The 27,254-nt window shown below is 42.9% G+C and overlaps 1 long non-coding RNA gene across 2 annotated transcripts; it reads left to right on the top strand.

The window, feature by feature from the left end:
- Window positions 1-320: 320 nt before the first annotated feature.
- LOC102547107 (uncharacterized) lies at window positions 321-26,177 on the top strand. Of its 2 annotated transcripts, XR_015627204.1 has the most exons (7): window positions 321-688; window positions 1,261-1,356; window positions 1,455-1,806; window positions 2,073-2,298; window positions 3,805-3,924; window positions 11,909-12,015; window positions 23,520-26,177. It is a non-coding gene; the product is annotated as an uncharacterized LOC102547107 (long non-coding RNA). The 2 variants fall into 2 exon arrangements; XR_015627205.1 differs by lacking the exon at window positions 11,909-12,015 and having other exon boundaries at window positions 23,520-24,675.
- Window positions 26,178-27,254: the final 1,077 nt, after the last annotated feature.

Below are 27,254 nucleotides of genomic sequence, written 5' to 3' on the forward strand. Positions count from 1 at the left end.
AGGAGCCACCAATAAGAGCTAAGGAAAGAGTTAAAAGGACAACAAAGAAGACAGTCTGTATAAAGATTAGAAGTGACACTGAGCACATGGAACTGAGGGTAGGGGTTTGGAACAGAAAACCAAAGGTTCTGTGGCCCCCTAACATTAGGATACCAAGGAATTTCATAGAGAACAGACAGGACAAAAGTGAGAACAAAAAGAGAGTGCAAGAAAAATTCCTGAACAGAAAGACGAGAGTCTCCAGACACAGTGTCTGGAAATATCCATCCAAATTCCACTCGAAGGGAACATCTGAACATCCCGGAGAATCTGAGTTCCACGGGTACAGCCAGCATAACGCACTCAGCACAGACATGAGCAGTGCCTGACAGTGGCAGGCCGGAGTCCTTGGGAAACAACCTTCACCGTCCTGAGAGAGAAGGCCAAAGGATAGCTTCTTTACATTTACTCTTAAGAGGGGTCTGTGCATAGACTCAAAGAATTACCAAAACTAAACAAAGAAAGCAATCGATCTAGGAGAGGTGGGAAGGAGTTTCAAGTGCCGGGCTCTCTGCAGCAGATCTAGAAAGTGATCAGAGCAGAGTAGGCACCAGAAAAGATGGGAATTCTTCAAGGACAACTGACACACAGAGCCTGCAGCACTGGTTCCAAAGCTCAGAGAAGATTCTGCACTTCAGGCAGTCTGGAGGTAAGTTAGTAGGATGCTCGTTAAAAATGAACGAGGAGCTGGTACAATGACTAATTCCAGCAGACAGGAAAAGGAATCAAAGAAAATGGATTTTTGCATATATCTTACAGCTCATCCCTGAACGGACCGTACATGATGATTCTAATTGTGTGAAGCTTAGCGGTGACGTATCATTACCTTAAAATAAGTAAATAAAATGAAAGAAAGTGGGGGTGAGAGTAAAAGAGAGAAGGGGGGAGTGGGAAATGCCTGAAAGCTGTTTCCCCTATAGTACCAGGAAGCTCTTGCTTGCATGAGGATATCTGAATTCTCTTTACAGCACTCCCTTCTACCCCAGCCCTGTGCTGATTAGAGTCACCCAACACCTTTGGCTTTCCAGCTGTGCCCATCTTCTCTCCTATCTCAGAATTGTCCTTATCACCCCTCTTCTCCATGTTTGATTATTTAAACTGTTCTCTGCACTCTGTGAAAGTCTTTATGGCCACCCCCATTTTCAGGGAACTTTCCCCTTTTTAAACTACCAAGGCAGTTACTATGTGCACTCAATTAGCCTTGGGGATTTTGCATTTCAGCTTTCCTGGAGATGTGTGCAATGAATGCCTCTGTACAGGTCTTGAGGACAGATTCTCCCACTGTGGCTCATGGGGTGCCACGGAGCTGTCTACATGGTAAGAACATTAATATTTTTTGAACAAATTAGCTAATTAATAATTAAGTTACTTTATTTGATGTCTCCCTCATGTTAAGCTTTTGTACTTTTTTCCAGTGAACAACAGGGGTTGGTTGTGACTCTCTACTGATCTCCTGTGCCTGTGGTCCTGGACCTGAGACGACAGAATCTGTCATTTCTTAGAGACACTGTTTGTTCTATGCTCGGAGCATGGCGCCCAGGGAGAGGAGATAATTTGGACACAGATGGAGTGTCCCCAGTACAATCGGTGGCAGTTTTGTTTTGGACAAGCTGTTCATAACAAAGCCGCGTGGGAAAAGAATCAGCAGGTGGAGAGAGTGGTCAAATCAAGTCTTAGCTCCTCGAGGAAGAGAAAAGGCAAGAGGCATTCCAAGTCTTAAAGTACCGGGAGTCCACCCTCTCTTCCCAGCCCTTCCCCTGGAACAAGGTGGGTGGCTGGTAGTGATGTTGGTTCTGAAGATGCCAATTTAAAAGTCACATAGCGCTTGTGGTCGTTTGAACAAGGAATCTCCGTAGGCTCAAGGATTTGAACATTTAGTGCTCCGTTGGTGGTGCTGCCTGGGGAGGTCATAGAATGTTTAGGAGGTGGCACTTTACTTGATGAAGTAATTACTGGAGGTGGGGACACTTTAAGAGTTTTATAGCTTTGCCCAAGTTCTACTTCATTTTCTACTTTGTGTCTGGTCTTTGCAGGAGAGACCTCTCAACTTGCTGCTCCAGCTACTGCCTTCCATATCTCCCCCATAGTCATGGACTCCTCCTCTGGAACTGTGGCCAGAATAAACTCTCTCTTTCATTAGTCTCTTTGGGTCACAGTGCTTTATTACAGGAGCAGCAACAATAACGACGATAACTAATACGGAGGCCTTCCCACGTGGGATGGAACGCAGACACTCTCCAGCCAAGAAATGTGACAAAGGTATCAGCTGAATTTTCAAAAACAAACTTTGGGCATCCCATCTAACCCTCCTGACCCAGATCCCAGCTAGGGTGGGCCAGAGCACTGACACTGCATGTCCTGCTCTACCGCTCAAGATTCCTAAAACCAGGAAAGCAATGAAAATAATGTTTCTTCCCTTTGAAAGGAAAAGGAAGGGGATGCCTTTCACATGGTCCATAACACACCTTTTGGGTCATGGTTCACTGAATTCTAGAAAGTTGTAGTTGGAAGAGTATCAAGAGGCTATTTAGACCCAGAGAGTATTGTTTAGAACTGCCCTGTTCTTCTGCTTCTCCTAACAAGCCCCCCACCTTCCAACCAACCCCACCCCATCCTGCCCATAGCATGCGTGTCCATGGCTGCAGCTCAAGCTTATACCACAGATGGAGAGAAGGACTGCCCTTAGCAAACCAGTGACAGGAGATGCTGCGGCTTGCAGTCTCAGGCTTTGTTGGGTGGAGTAAGACACAGCTTGCCTCTGAGTCAACCGTTTATGTTTTACAATCACAACCTCTTCTCGCCTACCAAGAGAGGATGAAGAACACTTTAGATGCTCTCTAGAAATGAGCATCTAAGCATCCGAAAATGGCATCTGAGATGCTCCAGAATCCAAAATATTCGGAGCACAAACATGGAGTTGCCAGAAGAAAAATCTGTGAAACTTTATTTTGTGCGCAAAATTATGGAAAGGTTCATATAAAACTATCTTCTTTGGACCATGTACATAAGGTGTACTCACAAATGTGCACACAGGCCTTACACACAAATTACACACAAATGACTGCATGTCTAGACATGGTTGCTGTCCCCAAAATCTCTCTCTCTCTCTCTCTCTCTCTCTTTCTCTCTCTCTCTCTCTCTCTCTCTCTCTCTCTCTCTCTCTCTCACACACACACACACACACACACACACACACACACACACACAACCACACATACATATAAGGATATAACTCCATTTTTTTAAAATCTGAAATCTAAATCAACTTTAGTTTCGTTTGCTGTAAAAAGCAGATTCTTGACCATGCAGTTCATAGATTCAAAGGCCCAGGAAAGCCTCCAAAGATCTCTTGGGAAGAAACAAGCAAATGGTACAGTTCCATGAACTAAAACTACAGTTGAGTAATCCTGACCTTGAAGTAAATAAAGATGGAGTCTTGGAAACTCAGAGTTTGGGCTAAGCTGAGGCATCAGCACATCGCTCTCAACATGGGCCTGCACCAAGTGTGTCTGCAGGATGCTGAGAGGGTTGAAGTGAGGTCGTTTGTGAGTGATTGTGTGGGGATGGAAATTCCTCCAAGGTGCTCGCCACAGTGTTTGTAGAAAGCCACACCCTTTACCCTCGTGATGGCGACTCCCACGATTTGAAAGGTTAACGATTTTGTGGATGCAGGCCTCACAAACACTGGACCTCTCAAAAAGCTTCATTTCTCTTTCATCCGGGAGTTCTCCCCATGACTTGTAATTATGTGTATTCTGTTGGCAGGAGTGAGACCATGAAGTACAAGGCTTTGCGTATCTTTACTCGCAAAGTCAAGAAGGCTGTGTTTCCTGTTGATGAGCAGATGGAATTCTGGGGCTGTCCTGGCAAAGAAAAAAGCCCACAGTAAGTGCTGCTTGCTTACCCAGGCAGCCTGGGAAGGCGGCTCAGGTGACATTTCCTTGGTGTATTCCGAGGTTTGTTTGGACACCTGAAGCGTTAGTTGAGGTTGGTCTCTTGCTGCAGGGAAGCTTCCTGAATAAACTGCAGGCTACACAGTCGGTACAGTTAAATGATGTTGGTAAAGAATCGAGGCAGATGTTTGGGAGGGGGGGAGAGGCGTAGTGTGCGTTACTCATCAGAGCAGGTGAGGTGTGTGGTGCTTCTTGGGAGCACTGAAGAGTTCTCTATTATGAAAGGTGAGAGGAGAGGAGAAGCAGACCCTGTTTCTCAATACTGACAACTCCTGGCTCTCAAAGGAACAAATCCATCTTTCTGCCCCTCAGCAACACAGCACTCACACAGATTGATTGGGGGAGCTTCCCCCCACCCCCTTTCTTCTTTTTTTTCCACTATTCCCAAAGAAAAGCATTCAAGTCTTTCTTAACCTTACATTCCAGCCTCTCATGGTGCCTATACTCAGGAAATACTTCTTCAGGTTTAACTAAATCCCTCTCTGCAATGTGAGACCATCGCTATCCTCCAAGGACTCACAGAACAGCTGCCTGGCACCTGGCCAGTCACACCATTCCACGTTTCCATTGTTCAGGGGAGGAACGGCTCTAGGCTTTTGCTGATTGGCTCTCACCACCCAGCAGGAACTCAGGCCAGAACACCAGGCTGCACTGAGGCTGCTTTGCTGGGATGTGAAGCACTATTCTCCCAGGACACTATTCTCCTAGGACTCTGAAGCCAGCACATGTGACTTAACACTTTCTGAGAATGACATGCTCTGTAGGGGGTGTGTGGGGGGGACATTGAAAGGTGGCTGGGAATGTCTTCATAGTGCTTCACCTAGCAAGTTTCATAGGTGTTATATCTATTGTGGTTTTTTTTAAACCTTTTCAGGTAGCCCAGGCTGGCCTCAAAGTTGCTATGTTGCCAAGGAAGGTCTTGAACCCCTGCTCCTCCTGCCTTTGTCTTTAAAGTGCTGGGATTCTTAGGCATGTGTCATATGCTTGGCTTTATAGCTCCCGTGTTTTAAGATAAACAAAGGTTGGCTCTATCAAAGGCCACACGGGTAAGAAAAGAAGCCCGGAGTTGACCCTCAAATTATGAGCATGCACGTTTGGTGCCCCTTCCAATATATGAGAGTGCCTCCCCAGGAACAGGAGAGTATATGTGGCCCTGTCTTTGCAGACCTCAGTGTAACAGGCAGCAGAGGCCAGTGCATAAGAAAAGAAGAAAACGGCTCACTGACAACTACAGACAAGATCACGTTTTCAATCACTATCAACTATGAAGCTAGTTAGAGGGTTTGCTTAGGAAGGCAAGAAGAGGCCAGGGGAGCTCATAGGAGGTTTTAGAGACAGAACTTCTGCTGTTCAGCCCTGACCGGGGCTTAACACTGCTCAGTCCTGCCCAGGCTCACTCCCACTGAGCTTCAGTTTTACCCTTTAGGAAGCAGAAGAATAAGACTTTCACAAGATTATTGTTTAAAGTAGATGAACTGAGTAGTAATTAATGAGTAGTCAGATAGGAGAAGCTAAATAAAGGTTTAGACGGTTCATGTTCTGGAGCGAACAGAGCAATCGGAGGTTAAGTCAGGAAAGGTTGTATGAAAGAAGAAAGAAGATTGAAACTCAGGAAGAAGACAAAGGAAGCTGCCATTCTTCGCCCTTCTGCACTCCAATGGGGATGCTATCTTGGCCTTTGAATGTGAGGACCTACACTGTCTCTGTACACCACAGTATGGTATATTCCTGTATCAACTGGTCACAGGAGAGACCATGGGTGGATGACTTATACGATACCCAAGGAGATGCATTAAAGCAGAAAATACCCCAGGGTGAAGAGTCACTTTACTATACTGCCATGAAAACTTGAGTGTGCTGTGAGGTTGAACAATTATCAGTGTGGATAACTTCTGGAAATGTTAAATCTAATGATTCGACTTGCTTACCATGGACCTGCTGCTTCTGATTTAAATGGGAGAAATGGCCTTCTGTAGACTCCACAAATTATTGGAAATGGAACTGTTGCAATTATTGGAGCCTTTCTATTGACTGATGAAGTAAATCATCTAGTAAATGGAAATCCAATTTGAAAGGCATAGATTTAAATGAGTTAATGGGTGAACTGATAAGGCAAAATGGTAACAGTAATAAGAAAGGAAAAAAAAAAGAGCTAGACTTGGTGGGAAACTTTTAAATAAGCTTTAAACAGCCAGAAGCCAGAGAGGGAAACCATTGGGTGCTCACATGGACTGTGGCAAAAGAGCTTTTGACATTTGCCCAATCCAGTGTGGATCTGCGGAATGCAAACCACGAGGCCACCGGTATTTCCAAAGGCATGCAGTACTGCTTGTGGCTGTCTGATAAGCTGGTTAAGGTGCCCAGACTAAAGGATTGTGGGAAATTCAGCCTGTATGCTTCTCTGCTGCCAAAGCATGATGTGGGTTTCTGTGGCTAGTGAAATGAAGCCAGGAGTTTTTGAGGCTTCACCATCCTGCATGTTATTCCTGCATGGACCACTAACAACACACAGAGGCACTGGTCTGGGAATCCAGTGTACAGCCTGCTGAGAAAAGATGCTCCCCAAATACAGGTGAGAAAACAGAAAAGGCAAGATAATCATACTTACTGAAAGTCTACTCTGTACCAGGTACTATGCGTGTTGTTTTTGTCAATCCTCATAACTGTCTGCCAGACAGAACTCTGAAGCCCTCTAAAGGAACTTACTGTAGAACTGCAATTTTAACTCAGACCTGACTGACCGTGAAGTATAGTAAGACCATGATGGCTTTTCCATCTCATAAATTTAACCCCTTCAAAATAAAATGGTCTAAGCTCACTGAGCTGTCAGTATCTATATGCTGTCAGACTCGGATGAGCTTGAGTTTCAAAGCTGTATCCATATTGTAAAACATGAGACCACTGAGTGTTTGAGTTGAGAGATTCGAAGTTTATTCCACTGGGCAAGAGAAATCAAAGAAGGTTTTAGAAAGTAGTTAACATTGGGGTTATCAGAGTTTGCCTTCTATTGCTGTAATAGGCATGTGAAAATGTGGATAAGCATGTCCAAAAGCAACCTGGGGAGGAAAGAGATTATTTGGTTTACACTTCCATATCACAGTCTATTTTTGAAGGAAGTAAGGACAAGAATACCAGACAGGAATTTGGAAGCAGAGAACTGAAGCAGAGAACGTGGAGTAAGGCAGCCTCCCAGCCTGTTCCCCTTGGTTTGGTTGGACCACGTTTTTATACTATCTACAATGACCTGCCATGAGTGGCACTATCCCTGCCCCCAGTGGGTGGGGCCTGCCCACATTAAACATTAATCAAAAAAATGCCCCAGACTCTTGCCTACAGGAAATCTCATTCAGAGTCATTTTCTCAGTTGAGGTTCTTGTTCCCAGATGACTTCAGCTTGTTAGCAAAATAAATACACACATATATACATACATTCAAACATGTATACATGCATACACACACACACACACACACACACACACACACACACACACACCAGGACAGGGGTATGGTCATACTTTCCTTCCCCACTTTTAGATTGAAATTCGCTTTTTCCAGGGTGTAAGAAGAGACCAACTAGAAAGCAAATAGAGAAGGAAAGAAGCTTTGAATTAAGTGGCAACCAGAGGGCCTAAGTGAGAGGTATAGCAGATTACGTGTCCTTAAGGATGGCCACAGAAACACTTCCCATCATCCTGTGGTTCCCCATAAAGACCTGGAGCCTGTGTTCTCTACCTTGGCAAGCCTTTGTGACTAAAGGGTACTTACTATGTGACTTCCAGGGCCAGATCAGAGACAACAACCCAACCCAAGTTATACTTGGTTCTCTTTGTCTCAAGATGTGGCTGTTGGAAGCTAGCTGTTACTCGGTGAGAAAAAGTAGCAAGCCACATAGGAAGTACCTGTGGAAAGAAAATGGCCCCACCTGAAGCCCTCAAAATAGACTGCAATGATACTAGCTAGCTGAAGAAGACATCCTAGTGGGGACCCTCCCTTCAGTACTTAATTGATGTTTCCTGTGTGACACAGAACAGTTGAGGCAAGCCTCCTTTAAGTCCTGCCCAATTACAAGCTTGTAAACAAGTTACATTACCAAGGTTACTGGTGATCTTTAATGTAGTGGTAACCAGATACGAGAAGGGACAATCAGCACAAAAAGAGCCAATAAGAAAAAGGTTCACTGGTCTGTTAGCCAATGGGCGCTCTCTCTCTCTCTCTCTCTCTCTCTCTCTCTCTCTCACACACACACACACACACACACACACACACACACACACACACAGAGTCAAGTAACAGCAAAAGTCAGCTTTACTGATTCAGTCATGCCTCTATTACTTTAAGAAAGGAACTTGCACATACTGTATTCATTGATAGTCACTGTAGTTCCAATTGTCTAGAATAGACATTTCTATTGACATTGTGGTGGTAGGGGAACTTAGAAAAATGGTCAGATAGAGACAGCCTATTTACTGTGTCTTAGCAAAGATGTTAGCCCTCTTATATCCTTTTTCTCGCCAAGCACCACTTTTAAAAAAAAATCTCTACAGTCTTATACCCATCTTTCAGGTGAATATATGTGTGCCAGGGAAAGGTTCGAACTCAAGCCTCACTCCACTGCCTGGTCTTCCTCCACTATACCATGCTCCATGCTTGCCCCCAAAATGTTTGAGTTTTGTTTGAACAAATGTGCACCGTTAGCTTTTCAGAAACGTGATTGAGTCAAACTCACCGTGCATGGTCGGGCAAGCGTTCAGCTGCGCAGTTCCATTCCCAAGTCTACTACTGACTGCTAGCAGTACACTCACCTTCCTTCAGGAGCCAACTATTTACCTTTCTTGGCTACTATTCTTAAAGGAAGCGTTTGCATTCCTGAAGCGTACACTCCACAGCCCCGTGATATTGGAAGCAGATGGCTCACGGTATGCTGTGAGACATGGGAATCAAAATTACAAAAAAAAAAAATTCTGTCACAGTTTTGGAATGCTGAACTTCTATGATGAGAACAGGATGCAGAGTAGGTCTTAAAAATAGAAAGGTTTCCTTCTTTAATACACTGGTCATTACCTTTGTTTAAAGGGCTCTTGAGGTCAGAGCAAAGACATTTTGCTCCAGTGTATGAGTGTCTTACAGATTGAAGTGCACAGAGCTAGCCATGCAAAACATCCAGCCATGCACCCTCCTCTGGCTACTGAGGCAAGAGCTCCATCTTGGTCTCCTGGGTGCTCGAGTGAGAAAGGTCCCACCGTTTAGTTTCTTGGAATAAAGAGCTCTGAGGCCAGCCAGAGGTGAGTCCTCTCTGCGTGTGGAGTGTTCAGTGGCTGCCACAAGTAGGAGCCAAGGTTCCACCATTTTGTCCTGGTATATCCTCTGCCCACTGTGACTTTGCTCAAGCCATTAACCATTCACCTTCACTCACAAGTTCCACTGTGACAGCCCTAGCGATTTCAAGTCACTTCAGAAAAACAAGCCTTTGGAATTCGTGGAAATACAAATGTCCTCTTAATAATCCAACTGCATTAACCTCCCTTCCCTGCAGGAGCTGTTCATTTCTTTCTTAGCATGCCATTTTCCAAACCTTTGACAGGGCACCATCTCTCATCATTGCCTCCACCATGGAACATGCCAGTTTGTCAGTTTTAATCTGTCTAAAATCCTGCATCTGCCAGCATAAACCTTTGGAGTTCTTATATGTTGATACAAAGATTTCACACATCGATTTTTGTGGAGTTCTGATTTCATGCAAGCTAAGCAAACAGTGACAGGTTGGTAGTTGGGGGGAATGGATGCTTCATCAGATTAATAGAGATCAATGGCATTGGCAGGTTCTGGAGGAGACGCAGGGGCTGGGATCTGGACAGCACGTATTGCCAGAACAAGACAGATGGCCAGAAGCTAACACTCTTACCTCTTTAACTTGATGGGCTCATTAGCAGATTTCTCTCCTCTGGGTCTCATTTGAGTTTCTTGATTTTAAATGGCACCCCATAGATTGCCCACCAGTCTGGAAAACTACTGACATAGGCTTCCCATGACCTGGCACAGAGAAGATTCTAATACCCTTTATTTAGTAGCCCAGAAAGCTAGGACTTCTGCAGATGGGCACTGGGTATTCTGCTTATCCAGTGCACCACAGAGAAGTAAGCCTTCCTTATTGAGAACCATCTTCACTCCAAACAGCCGTGCAGGAAGGATCAAACTCTGTATCAGGCACACGATATGCATACACGGAGTACAGTATAGGATGCACTGTCATCGCTGTTGTATTTCCTAACCAAGGATTGAGGATTTTGTCCAAAAAGGAAAGAGTTAGAAAATGGAAAAGTCAGAATTTGTCTTTGGGTCTATATGGCTGTGAAGTGCTGTGGTCACCCGCCTTGGTAACCCTTCAAGTTATCACTGGTTTTGGTTATGAAGGCAGATGGCTCAGCCTGTGGCCAGTGGTTTGGGGCACTAAATTACTTCCTATTCATGACATCTCCCTCGTTCTTGCAGACCTTGGGGATGCTCAGCTTTCTTTCTTCGTTTTATTTATTTATTTATTTATTTATTTATTTATTTATTTATTTATTTATTTATTTTGGAGATGTGTTTCAACCCTCAGAGTTCTTTCTCCTCCCCTGCTCTTGTTTCAGATGGGTATCATCAAAGGAAAGAGGCAGATTGGGAAGAAAACTCCCAATCAGTCAGGGTCCTTATAGTCAAGATCCAACTAATAGAGACCCTGACTTTCTCCATTAAAGGCTTCCTTGTTGTTTATAGTGATTGCTTTTCTAGGTGGTGTCTTCAGGATTTCTCTAGATTTCATTTGGCTCCTTCCACTGTAGCCTGAAACAGCTGCTTGGTTTCCAAAGCTGGCTCTGAATTTTTTTTTCTTTTTTTCGGAGCTGGGGACCGAACCCAGGGCCTTGTGCTTGCTAGGCAAGCGCTCTACCACTGAGCTAAATCCCCAACCACCAGTTTTATACTCTTTATCCAAGCCTGGGTTATCTGCATTTCTTCACTCCTTTATCACAGTCAGCTTCTCAGACGGCGATCACTCCCATCCAAGAAAGACCTCAGGAGCGCATTCACACATTTCAAGCTGCGTTCTACAGAATGCTTCTTCACCCTGAGAGTCATCTCCTTGGGTTTGATGAGTTCTCTGCACCCTGGTAATTTGACGACAGAAGGTTCTCCAGCTGTTCTTGCCTGTTAGGGTTGGTTTGGTGCTGCTATGTATCCAAAGGCTGAATACTGTATCCCAAGACCTGGTTGCTTCAAGACTAGTGAGAAGTCTCCTGTGTGTCAGATGCTGTTGTGCAAACCTTGCTGCCAAGTTATCCCTGATTGGTTAATGAAGACGTGGCTAGCCTGGGCTGAGCAGGAGAGAAGGAATAGAGCAAAGGTTCCCAGCTTGGCATCTTAGGTAGGGACCAGTGGGGATAAAGGAAGGAGGAACTAGCTGTGTGGTAGATAGATAATGAGCCCACAGCCATGAGGGCTGGCCTGATGGGGTGGGAGTAGCCCAAGCCGAGCATGGCAAGTGATATCTCAGAGATCACCACAGGGAGGTAGACAAAATAGTAGAGAGGGTTCATATCTACTCAGCTCTAGTGCTTTTAAGCTAAAAGTTCATGTGTCTTTTACCTGGGAACAATATCGTGTGAAGTGGGATAGAAACCCCTATAGATATTTAAAGACAACAGGAGGTGCGGCAAACCCCCAGAATAATAATTATCACTATACTTGACGATCTAAATACCATCCTTTCCCTCAGACTCTGCCTGTGAGCATTGCCACGGCTTCAGCCATTTTGCTCAACTCTTTGAAAAATGGTAGTATTCCTGTTTTCCCTGACTTCGCGCTTCTCCTCCATATTACTTTTCTATCCCTGCCTCAAGTGTCGGTCCCACTGTGCAGCCTTGTCTTTCCTTTCTCAGATGTGTCACAACATGTCCTGAAAGGCGAAAACAGCTCAATATCATTGGGACAAAGGCTTGCAAGTATCCACACCTATCTTAACTCCAAAACAGTGAGAGATGCCCAGGTAAAGTAAACTATGGTCCTTAAATATACTTCCTATTTGTAGCTTTTCTGCCTTTCCAGATATCCATTCATCCCTTCGGCTCACAATTCATAAGTCAATTCATTTATTCATGAACTTGTCCAGTACACATTTGCCAGGTGTGTGCTCTGCATGGAGTTCTAGGCAAGACAGTGACAGTACAAGAGCAAATGACCCACCTTGAGTCTGACACCGAAGGTGTTCCAGCCATCATTATCACCCTCACACGAACTCTTCTCCCACGATTCCCAACATTTCCATCATTCACACTGACGAGTTTTTTTCTTACCTGTGTCTTTGTTCTTTGTTCTTCCTGCCTGGAATAACTGCTTTCCATTTTTCTGCCCTCTCAAAATCCCCATATTTCCCACAAGTCACATGCATTTCAAAAGTATCATTGTAATTCCATCTCCTCCACATCCATTTCCTGTAGCCCTATAGGACATTGTGATCCAATGGTCCCTTCTTTTGCTGTGATCATAGGAATTAGGAAGACGGGAAAAAAGTGTTTTGGTAATGGGTTCATCTTAAGTCCTTTAGTGGGGTTCTTGTAGCAAGGACAAACTTCCTGAAGGAGGACAGCATGAAAGCACTCTTCTACTTCCATCCACTGCTGAGCTCTTTCTTGAGGCCATGAGGCCTTTGCTTGGATAGCTACACATGCAGCTGGCTCTGTGAGCCCTGGCTCTGCTGGCCCTGATTCTTTGCAACCTCATAGTGCTTGCTGGCAGTTCAAGCCTGAAAATAGGAGAAACTACCTTAGAATATGCAACACCAGTCAACAGGAGCAAACTGCAGCAGGTAAAGATTATTCTGATGCCTGTGGGATCTCCTGATGGACCTCTTCTAGAAGGTCTGGCTCAAATGGGTGTCCAATAAACTCAACACCATGTGAGAAATACATTCTGATGTTTTAAGGAGAAGGAACACAGCAACCCAAACCAAAATACACCCTGTCTTCAACATCTCCTAGGTTATTGATCATGGAGTTGACCGCCACTTTTCAGACTGTGGCATCTACACAAACTTGACCCGTGACAAGTATGCCATTACCACTAGTTGATGTTCCTAAGGTCATGGATGCATACTAGAATCCCAGTGTTATGTGGGAAACTCCTTTCACCAAGAAATCTTCCCATGGCCTATGTCAAATGGTGAATGACTAGACATTTCAAAATGACCCAGATCAAACTTTCCAAGACAGATGACAAAGTCACTGAATTATAACTGTGTTATGTGATCCAGTGGGAAGAGAAGGACAGTGGCAACTGAAATTCATTCCTGATCTTCTACCCAAGAACAAGAGCAGGACAGTATTGGGAATAAACCCTGTTCCTTCTCAGAACTAGAGAACTGGCCACAGGCATAACTGTCTCAGATTTCACTACCCCAAGTAGTAGCCTAAAAAAATCAGTCCACAGCTTGCTAGAACATACAACAAACAGAAGCATATGATCCACACGGACTTTCAGAGACATTGGTTTTGTGCATAGAATATGTGCCCTTGGAGCTATTATGTCAGCACCAATGACTTTATCCTATGGGATATCAGTCAACAACACAGACTCCCAGGGTTAGACTTTCATATACAGCTTAACTCACATGTCTGTAGAGCAAGAAAAAATAAGGATACAGCAAACAACAATTTCCATTAGTGATCCTATAGCCTGGGGTTCTCATTCTGTTCCAGTGGTCAACTCTCATTATGAACTTGAACAGTCAATGACTCTTTCTTGATCCTCCACAAGCCATTCATAAAACAGGCTTACTTTTACAGAATCAGATATTCAAGGGTCCAGAGAAAGAACTGAGAAAGCTGACACCTATGTATGTCGGGTTGCTTCTTGTTTTGTTTTTGTTTTACACTATTTACTTTCTGTTGCATCCTTAGAGCCTGCCAGACATGTCACACAGTACAGGTCACACAGACACCAGGCATACATGAGGTATAAAAGAATGAGTGGAGCTGGGCATTGGCAGTCATTCATTCTTTCAAGAGCAATCAATACATTTTTAAAAGCTTGCAGAGTATCTGGATTCCTTTTCTGTTTCCCTCTTTCTTTCTCAGCATTCATTTTACACATCTCAACTTGAATCACAATCCCTGCTTCATTCTATAGTCATGGTTGTCTGTGATATAGGAATTCTGTGTGATTGGCTTGAGTACCATTCACTCACATAGGGAGAGCATGAACGCAATCTCTCATAGCCTCAAATTATGTAGCCAAGTCTCATGTATTTGGAGAGATAAAGGGAGTCAACATATCTAGATGAGCCTCATACTAGGAAACTACCTCTGTGATCATAGTATCTCCCTGAAAGGTAAGCATAGCACACTTTTACCATCATTTCTACCATGCGGTTTAAGGTGTGGATCGATGTAGAAGGGAGGAGTAGTCAGAAGTTAGAATCAGAGGTTCAGGTGGAGCTGATATTGTCTAAGAGTCCCAAGTTATGTCCATATTCACAGAGACTGTTTTCCTCTGGAAATCTGAACCAAGAAGTGTGGGCATGGTAGAACAGAGGAAAAGTTACAGGGTGGATGAAAGGTATGTGTGTAGTACCAGAACCAGTCCTCAAGCTTCCTGGTATGAACCTCCCTATGCCTTCATTGGCCATAAGTAGTAGAAAAGGTTTGCACTCTACCTGTTCGGTTCTACGTGGCAGGGCTCCTCATCTTCCACGGGGCTCAGGCCATAGAAGGTGAAGCCCATTCTGATAGCTACAATTCCTTGATATTGCTGTCTGTGAGAATTACTGTTAAAGACTTGGTCTCTAGCTGGTGGAATTTATTTGAGACGTGGTAGAAACTCTAGGAGTGAGTGGAAAAGTATAGGAAGTAGGTTCTATAAACACGCTCTGTGGAGTTTTGTCTGGCCTCAGGCATCTTAATACCTTTTCGTTACTGTGTCATCACGAAGTGAAAAGCTTCCTCACATGCTCCCACCTCTGTAATATTTTGCCTTGCCTCATGCCCAGTGTGACAGAGCTGGCTTGCCATGAACTAAACCTCTGAGAGTGTAAGTCAAAGAAAAATCTTTACTCTTATAACCCGGTTTTCTTAGACATTGTCACAAAGTCAAGAAAATAACACAGAAAATTGATGCCTGAGAAGTGAGGACATTGCTATGAGCATTCCTCACTATGTGGTTCAGGAGCCTTTAAGGAGCAATTTGTAAGAGAAATTTGGGGAAGCAAACTAGAAAGGCACTCGAATGATGTGATCAGGGCCTTATCTTCAGTTCCGGTGGGAGTTTAGCATACCAGAACAGTAACAGAAACACAGACAGTAGAGACTCAACTCCCAGTTTCTGACAGGAATAGGACTCTACTGGGAATTGAAGTACAGGCCCTGTTCTCAGACTTGGTGGAAAGATGAGTTTAATTATGACAAACTAGCTAAAATGGCAGAAGAAATGTCAGGTAGTCCATCATTCGGTGTGATCATTGCTGCCACTTTTAGCCAAGCTTAAATTAAGAATTAGAAACAAAGCACAAAGGAGAAAGATTTAAAAATAATTTGGCCAGACAACAAACTCATTAGTGCGTTTCTCAATTCTTATCAGAGAAACTTCTTTTTGGTAGATGGTAGCAACATGGATGTACATAACTGGCCAAGGTACAGAGAATAATACATTGAAAAGTCTCAGCCCTTAAGTAACTGTATCTCACCTGCTTCTCCAAAATCCCAAGAGTCATCATGGTAGAGGAAGCTTAAAGATTTCAAGAGCAAGAGATAGTGGATGACTAAGAGGAATATCTTAGTTTTTCAGACACATCAGGGAAACAGCACATATGAACTCACATGGGTATGTATGACAGCACATATGAGACCTGTGCCGGTTTAAGCCAGATGAAATGCCAACGTGGAAAGAGGAGGCAGGGTCTTCCTGGTTGCTGCCGCGGCAGAGAGCCCCTGGGCAGCACCCCACGAGCGAACTTGAGCCTCGGGACCACAGGTAAGACCAAATTTTCTGCTGCAAGAAAGCTGCCTGGTGAGCTTGGGACACACGGAAGCAGAATTTCTCTAGAACCGGGCACGTTCTGTGTTTACCGGAAGTCCCACACCCACGGATCCCGGCCCGCAGCAGCTCTCTGCTCCCAGACCCGGTGAGAGAGAGACCCAACCGCCTGGTCAGGTGGGCACTCCTGAGGCTGCTCACCCCTGCCCACATCCCTGGCCCAAGAGGAAACTGTATAAGGCCTCTGGGCTCCCGTGGGGGAGGGCCCAGGAGCGGCAGGACCCCTGCCGGAGACACCGCCGGACCCTGAAGGAAACAGACCGGATAAACAGTTCTCTGCACCCAAATCCCGTGGGAGGGAGAGCTAAACCTTCAGAGAGGCAGACAGGCCTGGGAAACCAGAAGAGACTGCTCCCTGCACACACATCTCGGACGCCAGAGGAAAAAGCCAAAGACCATCTGGAACCCTGGTGCACTGAAGCTCCCGGAAGGGGCGGCACAGGTCTTCCTGGTTGCTGCCGCTGCAGAGAGCCCCTGGACAGCACCCCACGAGCAAACCTGAGCCTCGGGACCACAGGTAAGACCAAATTTTCTGCTGCAAGAAAGCTGCCTGGTGAACTCAAGACACAGGCCCACAGGAACAGCTGAAGACCTGTAGAGAGGAAAAACTACACGCCCGAAAGCAGAACACTCTGTCCCCATAACTGACTGAAAGAGAGGAAAACAGGTCTACAGCACTCCTGACACACAGGCTTATAGGACAGTCTAGCCACTGTCAGAAATAGCAGAACAAAGTAACACTAGAGATAATCTGATGGCGAGAGGCAAGCGCAGGAACCCAAGCAACAGAAACCAAGACTACATGCCATCATCGGAGCCCAATTCTCCCACCAAAACAAACATGGAATATCCAAACACACCAGAAAAGCAAGATCTAGTTTCAAAATCATATTTGATCATGATGCTGGAGGACTTCAGGAAAGACCTGAACACACTTAGGGAAGCACAGGAAAACATTAATAAACAAGTAAAAGCCTACAGAGAGGAATCGCAAAAATCCCTGAAAGAATTCCAGGAAAACACAATCAAACAGTTGAAGGAATTAAAAATGGAAATAGAAGCAATCAAGAAAGAACACATGGAAACAACCCTGGATATAGAAAACCAAAAGAAGAGACAAGGAGCTGTAGATACAAGCTTCACCAACAGAATACAAGAGATGGAAGAGAGAATCTCAGGAGCAGAAGATTCCATAGAAATCATTGACTCAACTGTCAAAGATAATGTAAAGCGGAAAAAGCTACTGGTCCAAAACATACAGGAAATCCAGGACTCAATGAGAAGATCAAACCTAAGGATAATAGGTATAGAAGAGAGTGAAGACTCCCAGCTCAAAGGACCAGTAAATATCTTCAACAAAATCATAGAAGAAAACTTCCCTAACCTAAAAAAAGAGATACCCATAGACATACAGGAAGCCTACAGAACTCCAAATAGATTGGACCAGAAAAGAAACACCTCCCGTCACATAATTGTCAAAACACCAAACGCACAAAATAAAGAAAGAATATTAAAAGCAGTAAGGGAAAAAGGTCAAGTAACATATAAAGGGAGACCTATCAGAATCACACCAGACTTCTCGCCAGAAACTATGAAGGCCAGAAGATCCTGGACTGATGTTATACAGACCCTAAGAGAACACAAATGCCAGCCCAGATTACTGTATCCAGCAAAACTCTCAATTAACATTGATGGAGAAACCAAGATATTCCATGACAAAACCAAATTTACACAATATCTTTCTACAAATCCAGCACTACAAAGGATAATAAATGGTAAAGCCCAACATAAGGAGGCAAGCTATACCCTAGAAGAAGCAAGAAACTAATCGTCTTGGCAACAAAACAAAGAGAATGAAAGCACACAAACATAACCTCACATCAAATATGAATATAACGGGAAGCAATAATCACTATTCCTCAATATCTCTCAATATCAATGGCCTCAACTCCCCAATAAAAAGACATAGATTAACAAACTGGATACGCAACGAGGACCCTGCATTCTGCTGCCTACAGGAAACACACCTCAGAGACAAAGACAGACACTACCTCAGAGTGAAAGGCTGGAAAACAACTTTCCAAGCAAATGGTCAGAAGAAGCAAGCTGGAGTAGCCATTCTAATATCAAATAAAATCAATTTCCAACTAAAAGTCATCAAAAAAGATAAGGAAGGACACTTCATATTCATCAAAGGAAAAATCAACCAAGATGAACTCTCAATCCTAAATATCTATGCCCCAAATACAAGGGCACCTACTTATGTAAAAGAAACCTTACTAAAGCTCAAAACACACATTGCACCTCACACAATAATAGTGGGAGATTTCAACACCCCACTCTCATCAATGGACAGATCATGGAAACAGAAATTAAACAGTGATGTAGACAGACTAAGAGAAGTCATGAGCCAAATGGACTTAACGGATATTTATAGAACATTCTATCCTAAAGCAAAAGGATATACCTTCTTCTCAGCTCCTCATGGTACTTTCTCCAAAATTGACCATATAATTGGTCAAAAAACGGGCCTCAACAGGTACAGAAAGATAGAAATAATCCCATGCGTGCTATCGGATCACCACGGCCTAAAACTGGTCTTCAATAACAATAAGGGAAGAATGCCCACATATACGTGGAAATTGAACAATGCTCTACTCAATGATAACCTGGTCAAGGAAGAAATAAAGAAAGAAATTAAAAACTTTTTAGAATTTAATGAAAATGAAGATACAACATACTCAAACTTATGGGACACAATGAAAGCTGTGCTAAGAGGAAAACTCATAGCGCTGAGTGCCTGCAGAAAGAAACAGGAAAGAGCATATGTCAGCAGCTTGACAGCACACCTAAAAGCTCTAGAACAAAAAGAAGCAAATACACCCAGGAGGAGTAGAAGGCAGGAAATAATCAAACTCAGAGCTGAAATCAACCAAGTAGAAACAAAAAGGACCATAGAAAGAATCAACAGAACCAAAAGTTGGTTCTTTGAGAAAATCAACAAGATAGATAAACCCTTAGCCAGACTAACGAGAGGACACAGAGAGTGTGTCCAAATTAACAAAATCAGAAATGAAAAGGGAGACATAACTACAGATTCGGAGGAAATTCAAAAAATCATCAGATCTTACTATAAAAACCTATATTCAACAAAATTTGAAAATCTTCAGGAAATGGACAATTTCCTAGACAGATACCAGGTATCGAAGTTAAATCAGGAACAGATAAACCAGTTAAACAACCCCATAACTCCTAAGGAAATAGAAGCAGTCATTAAAGGTCTCCCAACCAAAAAGAGCCCAGGTCCAGACGGGTTTAGTGCAGAATTCTATCAAACCTTCATAGAAGACCTCATACCAATATTATCCAAACTATTCCACAAAATTGAAACAGATGGAGCCCTACCGAATTCCTTCTATGAAGCCACAATTACTCTTATACCTAAACCACACAAAGACACAACAAAGAAAGAGAACTTCAGACCAATTTCCCTTATGAATATCGACGCAAAAATACTCAATAAAATTCTGGCAAACCGAATTCAAGAGCACATCAAAACAATCATCCACCATGATCAAGTAGGCTTCATCCCAGGCATGCAGGGATGGTTTAATATACGGAAAACCATCAACGTGATCCATTATATAAACAAACTGAAAGAACAGAACCACATGATCATTTCATTAGATGCTGAGAAAGCATTTGACAAAATTCAACACCCCTTCATGATAAAAGTCCTGGAAAGAATAGGAATTCAAGGCCCATACCTAAACATAGTAAAAGCCATATACAGCAAACCAGTTGCTAACATTAAACTAAATGGAGAGAAACTTGAAGCAATCCCACTAAAATCAGGGACTAGACAAGGCTGCCCACTCTCTCCCTACTTATTCAATATAGTTCTTGAAGTTCTAGCCAGAGCAATCAGACAACAAAAGGAGATCAAAGGGATACAGATCGGAAAAGAAGAGGTCAAAATATCACTATTTGCAGATGACATGATAGTATATTTAAGTGATCCCAAAAGTTCCACCAGAGAACTACTAAAGCTGATAAACAACTTCAGCAAAGTGGCTGGGTATAAAATTAACTCAAATAAATCAGTTGCCTTCCTCTATACAAAAGAGAAACAAGCCGAGAAAGAAATTAGGGAAACGACACCCTTCATAATAGACCCAAATAATATAAAGTACCTCGGTGTCACTTTAACCAAGCAAGTAAAAGATCTGTACAATAAGAACTTCAAGACACTGAGGAAAGAAATTGAAGAAGACCTCAGAAGATGGAAAGATCTCCCATGCTCATGGATTGGCAGGATTAATATGGTAAAAATGGCCATTTTACCAAAAGCAATCTACAGATTCAATGCAATCCCCATCAAAATACCAATCCAATTCTTCAAAGAGTTAGACAGAACAATTTGCAAATTCATCTGGAATAACAAAAAACCCAGGATAGCTAAAGCTATCCTCAACAATAAAAGGACTTCAGGGGGAATCACTATCCCTGAACTCAAGCAGTATTACAGAGCAATAGTGATAAAAACTGCATGGTATTGGTACAGAGACAGACAGATAGACCAATGGAATAGAATTGAAGACCCAGAAATGAACCCACACACCTATGGTCACTTGATTTTTGACAAAGGAGCCAAAACCATCCAATGGAAAAAAGATAGCATTTTCAGCAAATGGTGCTGGTTCAACTGGAGGGCAACATGTAGAAGAATGCAGATCGATCCATCCTTATCACCCTGTACAAAGCTTAAGTCCAAGTGGATCAAGGACCTCCACATCAAACCAGACACACTCAAACTAATAGAAGAAAAACTAGGGAAGCATCTGGAACACATGGGCACTGGAAAAAATTTCCTGAACAAAACACCAATGGCTTATGCTCTAAGATCAAGAATCGACAAATGGGATCTCATAAAACTGCAAAGCTTCTGTAAGGCAAAGGACACTGTGGTTAGGACAAAACGGCAACCAACAGATTGGGAAAAGATCTTTACCAATCCTACAACAGATAGAGGCCTTATTTCCAAAATATACAAAGAACTCAAGAAGTTAGACCGCAGGGAAACAAATAACCCTATTAAAAAATGGGGTTCAGAGCTAAACAAAGAATTCACAGCTGAGGAATGCCGAATGGCTGAGAAACACCTAAAGAAATGTTCAACATCTTTAGTCATAAGGGAAATGCAAATCAAAACAACCCTGAGATTTCACCTCACACCAGTGCGATTGGCTAAGATCAAAAACTCAGGTGACAGCAGATGCTGGCGAGGATGTGGAGAAAGAGGAACACTCCTCCATTGTTGGTGGGATTGCAGACTGGTAAAACCATTCTGGAAATCAGTCTGGAGGTTCCTCAGAAAATTGGACATTGAACTGCCTGATGATCCAGCTATACCTCTCTTGGGCATATACCCAAAAGATGCCTCAACATATAAAAGAGACACGTGCTCCACTATGTTCATCGCAGCCTTATTTATAATAGCCAGAAGCTGGAAAGAACCCAGATGCCCTTCAACAGAGGAATGGATACAGAAAATGTGGTACATCTACACAATGGAATATTACTCAGCTATCAAAAACAACGAGTTTATGAAATTCGTAGGCAAATGGTTGGAACTGGAAAATATCATCCTGAGTGAGCTAACCCAATCACAGAAAGACATACATGGTATGCACTCATTGATAAGTGGCTATTAGCCCAAATGCTTGAATTACCCTAGATCCCTAGAACAAACGAAACTCAAGACGGATGATCAAAATGTGAATGCTTCACTCCTTCTTTAAATGAGGAAAAAGAATACCCTTGGCAGGGAAGGGAGAGGCAAAGATTAAAACAGAGACTGAAGGAACACCCATTCAGAGCCTGCCCCACATGTGGCCCATACATATACAGCCACCCAATTAGACAAGATGGATGAAGCAAAGAAGTGCAGACCGACAGGAGCCGGATGTAGATCGCTCCTGAGAGACACAGCCAGAATACAGCAAATATAGAGGCGAATGCCAGCAGCAAACCACTGAACTGAGAATAGGTCCCCTATTGAAGGAATCAGAGAAAGAACTGGAAGAGCTTGAAGGGGCTTGAGACCCCAAAAGTACAACAATGCCAAGCAACCAGAGCTTCCAGGGACTAAGCCACTACCTAAAGACTATACATGGACTGACCCTGGACTCTGACCCCATAGGTAGCAATGAATATCCTAGTAAGAGCACCAGTGGAAGGGGAAGCCCTGGGTCCCGCTAAGACTGAACCCACAGTGAACTAGTCTATGGGGGGAGGGCGGCAATGGGGGGAGGGTTGGGAGGGGAACACCCATAAGGAAGGGGAGGGGGGAGGGGGATGTTTGCCCGGAAACCGGGAAAGGGAATAACACTCGAAATGTATATAAGAAATACTCAAGTTAATAAAAAAAAAAAAAAGAGGAGGCAGGCATGAAGTCCCACCAATAGGTTAGGTTGATAAGTATAGTTGTTGGGAGAGGAAGAGTCAGCTCTCTTGAGGATATGGTCCCTGGTAGGCAGATCATGCATCCAAGAATATGTGGGCAGCAAAAATTGGACTTGATGTGGGTTTTGTTATTGATATTTTAAAGAAGACATAAAATTAGGTAGATAGGGTAGGCAGGTAGAACTTAAAGGAGGTGAGAAAAGAGGGCAGATGGGATCAAAGCATTCAAAACTCTCAAAGAATTAATTTTTTTAAGTTGTAAAACTGGAAAGTTGGGTTGTTCAAAAGATGAAGAACGTTAAAAAGAAGTCAAATACTTTATATTAAGACAAGGCAAATAACTTACATTAAGACACTAGGCGACATGATATGAGTGTCTTTGGAATCTGCTAGGCCTTGCCCACTTGTGTATGAATCAAATTCATTTAAAAATATTTGCTTTAAGAAGAAGCCCTAAGGAGTACTACTTCCATACAGACATATAAGGAAGGTTTTAGAGTATTACAGTATGCAGACACTCAATTGATGCTGGACACTATAGCTGTAGTTCAAGAAACTTTGTTATTGCTCAGTCGAGTGGCAGACCTTAGCATTATTCACATACTGTTCGGTTTGGAGACATTCAGAATACAAGAATTACGGTGTAGTGGAGGCATCCAATTAACCTTCGAGGAAAAGCCTGTCGTAAGATGGCAGGAAAATTCCCCAACTCTAGACAAAGAAATGAGGCTTCAAACACAAGAGGCACTTAGAAGCCCAAAATAGACTTGACAAAGAAAGTATACAATGCAGCAAATAACAATCAAGATGACAAAATTGCAAAACAAAAGAAAAGCTATTAAAAACCTGCAGGGTAAATGCTCAACTCACAAAGACCAAAACAGCAGAAAACTTAAAAGCTGAGAAAGCACAGGATGGTGCATTTCAAACTCTAAAAGTAAGTAACTACCAGTGGAGATTGCTATGCCCAAAGTCTAATCTACCTTTTAAAATCCACAGAGAAAGGAAGATGTTCCAACCCAAGTACAAACAAAGAGACTCCTGACCACTGAGCCAGCATAGCAGAAGATATAGAAAAGCCAACCAGGAGGTAAAAGATAACCTCAACCGTGAGAATACAGGAAAGAATGACTTCCTAAGAGTATTAGATGAGCAGAGGAGAAATGAAGATGAATCTGTCATGTCCAGCTTGGCAACCTACCAAACCCCCATAAAGGACTTGGGTAGAAACAAAAGAATAAACAATGAACCACCAGAAAAATAACCATCAAAGTTGAGAAACTAGTGAATCTCTCTTCATACTAACCCTAAATGTACATGGTCTTAATTATCCAATTTAAAGATGAAGAATAGCTGTTTGGATTTAAAAAAACAACAACAAAAAGACAAAAAAACAAGGACTAACTTTTTTTTGTTGTCTATGAGAAACACATCTCACTGGCAAAGATCCACGTGGACTGAGAGTAACAGGATGCAAGCAATTTACAAAGCAAATGGAGACCAAAAAGCACCTACACCTGACATGGTAGACTTCCAACAAAAGCTAGTCAGATGCAGTAAATGCAACTATATATGTTGTTAACAGAGCTGTTTTCTCTCAGTTGAAATATTCCCTCTAGGAAATAAACAAAAATTCACATGTCCGGGAAAGACAAAACTTGAAGGGTAATGAGAAATCCCCTCTCCGCTTTATAGAAGAAGTATATCACTGGTGGAAGAGAGTCTGAACAGCTGAGATGCAGAAGGGAGACCTCCTAGACCTGTCCAGTTTGCAGGAAGCCCCAGAGTAGCAATGTTCATGAGTCATTTCCCATGTTGCAGTGAGATATTTGGTGATACGGCCAATTTAAGTCATACCTACTCCTGTAGATAACCTCTTACTCATGTTCCTACTAGTAACCCTAGTACAAACTCCAGTTCACCAAGCCGAACTTCGTACAATTACTTTGGTCTGCCAAGGATTTCTGGCCTGAATATGTATGTGTGTTGCATTTCCCCAAGAAAAATTTCTCATACAAGCGTTTAGGAAAGAAACTGATACAACAGTATGCTATAATACTTGCAAACACATATGCACCAAAAGTTGGTACCTCCAATTTCATAAATAAGAATTACTTTAAAATGAATAAGAACCAACAGCAAAGGTTTTCAAACTCAACAAGAAACCAGGTGACATCAAATATTGGTGAGAGTGCTTTGTTCTTGCTCTGGTTAGCTCTTTCCTTGCTATTTCTCTATTCTTCCCTTTGGACCTATAATTTTTATTCTATGCCTCTGTATATGGAATGCACATGATTTATTCTTGATTTGACAAGGGCTCACAACTAAAAGTTTACCACAAATCTCAGAGGAGACCTTGGTCTTGAACTTTAGAATTGCATTGGAACTAAGTTTGGGGAGGTGGGGGTCAATTCTGGGAGATGGACTGGGTGCATTTTGTAACATGAAATAGCCATGTGCTTCTTTAGAGACTGTGCTTTGGGAAGGTCACAGGTAGAATATGCAGTCTCCCCACAGCCAGATTACTGAAGTCTTAGTACCTAGCTGGTTGTTTTGTGAGATGGTGGGCACTCTAAGAGGTAGACTTACGGGGGAAGTAGGTCACAAAGATGTATCCTTTGTGTGTCTATATCTTGCCCCTTTTATGTCCTTCCTAGTTTTGGCTGATAAGGGGTCACAAATGCTCTTCCACACATTCCTATTACTATTAGGTTTTGCTTGCCACAGGTGCAAAGCAACAGTGACAACCAATCATGTACCAAAGCCCCTGAAACAATAAGCCAAAGAAATTCCCCCTTAAATCTGTTCTCTCAGGTGTTTACCATAGGGGCAAGAGACAGCCTAACACACTGCCCAAATTCTGAGTGAGACTGCCAGACCTGCAACCGAGTCATAGGTAGAGCGCCTGTCCTTCCTTTAATCTGCCTAGGTTACCAGCTGGCAATGGCAGTGTCTGTTGCTATGGGCAACTGTGGGTACACAGCAGCACAGCTTTCCTCTAAGTAAAGCAAACTTAAGAGATGAATGACTAGAAAACCTCAGCACATCTAGGCTAGCCACAAGCTCTGGTCTTCAGTCTCTGCCCTACATCTCACCTTGGGACTCCTACAATTGCAGACATAGACCACGATGTATAGCAGTGTGTGGATTCTGGGGATTATAATTCAAGCCCTACCACTATGAAGGGAAACAGTACCCATTGAGCCATTCCCCCAATCCTGGAGATATCTATTAAATGACAGTGTAGGCAAACTTCCCATGAGTATCTTTTCTGTGCATTCCAGTTCACTGTGCTCTAATGGCTGCAGTTACAGTAGTCAGTGCCCCTCCATGCACTTTTACAAAATGCTTTGTGAATGAGGAAAGCCCTGTGACCCAGCTCCAGGGTGAACACCAGCCAGCATCCCAGCATGTAGCTGGTACACTCCCACTCAACAGGATCTTATTTTATCAACTTTGCCCTACCCACCTTGAAAGAGGGAGGCAAGCATTTGCCTCCACCTGTAGGAATTCACAGTGCAATGTTCCTCTTGATAAGGAACAGTGGAGGGGGCTCGCCAATATTCCTCTGCCACCAAAATTAGCCTATTATTTATGTTTGCTTTGGGCAATTACCAATGAACCAAGATAAATAAAAATAATTGGCTTTCAGCTGGCTAAATGGATTTGTTAATTATTCACCAGGAAATTAATCAGCCCCATTTATTTAAGGGGAGGTCATGGAGGAATCTCTCTATAGCCATCATTTTAAAATATTGTCGTAAACAAGAGGCAAAGTCAAACAAAAGGCAGGAATATAGGATGAGTTGCTCTGTAAACAAAGATAAGGATCTGGCGCTAAGCCAAGGAAATAGACAGGTTATGCCCTCAAGGAGCTTTGGATCAAGAACACAAATCCAGGCACTCAAGGCAATCAGGGAATAACATAGTCGCTACAGGCGCACACCAAAGGATGAGGAAAGAAACGGCCTTGTAGGGTAGGAGAACACAGTTTTAAAAGGTCTTTAAATTGGTGTGTACTGACTTGTCTAGAGGTACAAAGGTATCTGTTAAATCAGAGGCCTGTGTGATCGAAAATTTTAAGTGGTAAATGACCCAGTCTCTCAGAGATGAACATGATCTTGGTATGCATTCCATTGGAGTCATATTTGAGCGAAGAGAAGGGTTTCAAGTGTCATTAGGTCACTTTATATAATAGTCTTCAACTTATTGGTAGTATTTGTGAGCTAGTGCAGGAATTCTTTGCACACAAAAAGCTCTTGTGCACAAGACAGGTTTGATGCATATGTTTAACCACACGTTACAAAAATTGCTGGGTAATTCAGAGCTGATCCTAACAGAACCCGGATATATACACATCTAAGATGTCTGATGATAGGTGATTTTGTCTGCTGGGAGGTATGCCCTTTCTTTGAAAAGTTCCAGGTAGGAAAGAGAATATTTTAGAGGGATCCTGACACCAGAATTGAATAATCCAATGATCTCTTCTGACCTTAACCACTAGGCTATGGTGAGAAAAAAAAGTTACCTATTAAAATACATTTTATTTTTGATTTGTGTGTTTTTGCATATGTATATCCATGAAGAGCATGACTCTTCAAAATTGCCTGTATTTAAAAATATCTATATCTTTGACATAGCCCCTTAAAATGCATCTTGAGCTTTAATCTGGAAACAGTTGCTTGCTGGCTTTCCTGTGATGCAGAGGCGAAAGATGGTTTGTGAAATCCAACT

This window comes from Rattus norvegicus, chromosome 8 (genome assembly GCF_021556685.1).
Source record: "Rattus norvegicus strain SHRSP/BbbUtx chromosome 8, alternate assembly SHRSP_T2T, whole genome shotgun sequence".
Lineage (NCBI taxonomy): Eukaryota > Metazoa > Chordata > Mammalia > Rodentia > Muridae > Rattus > Rattus norvegicus.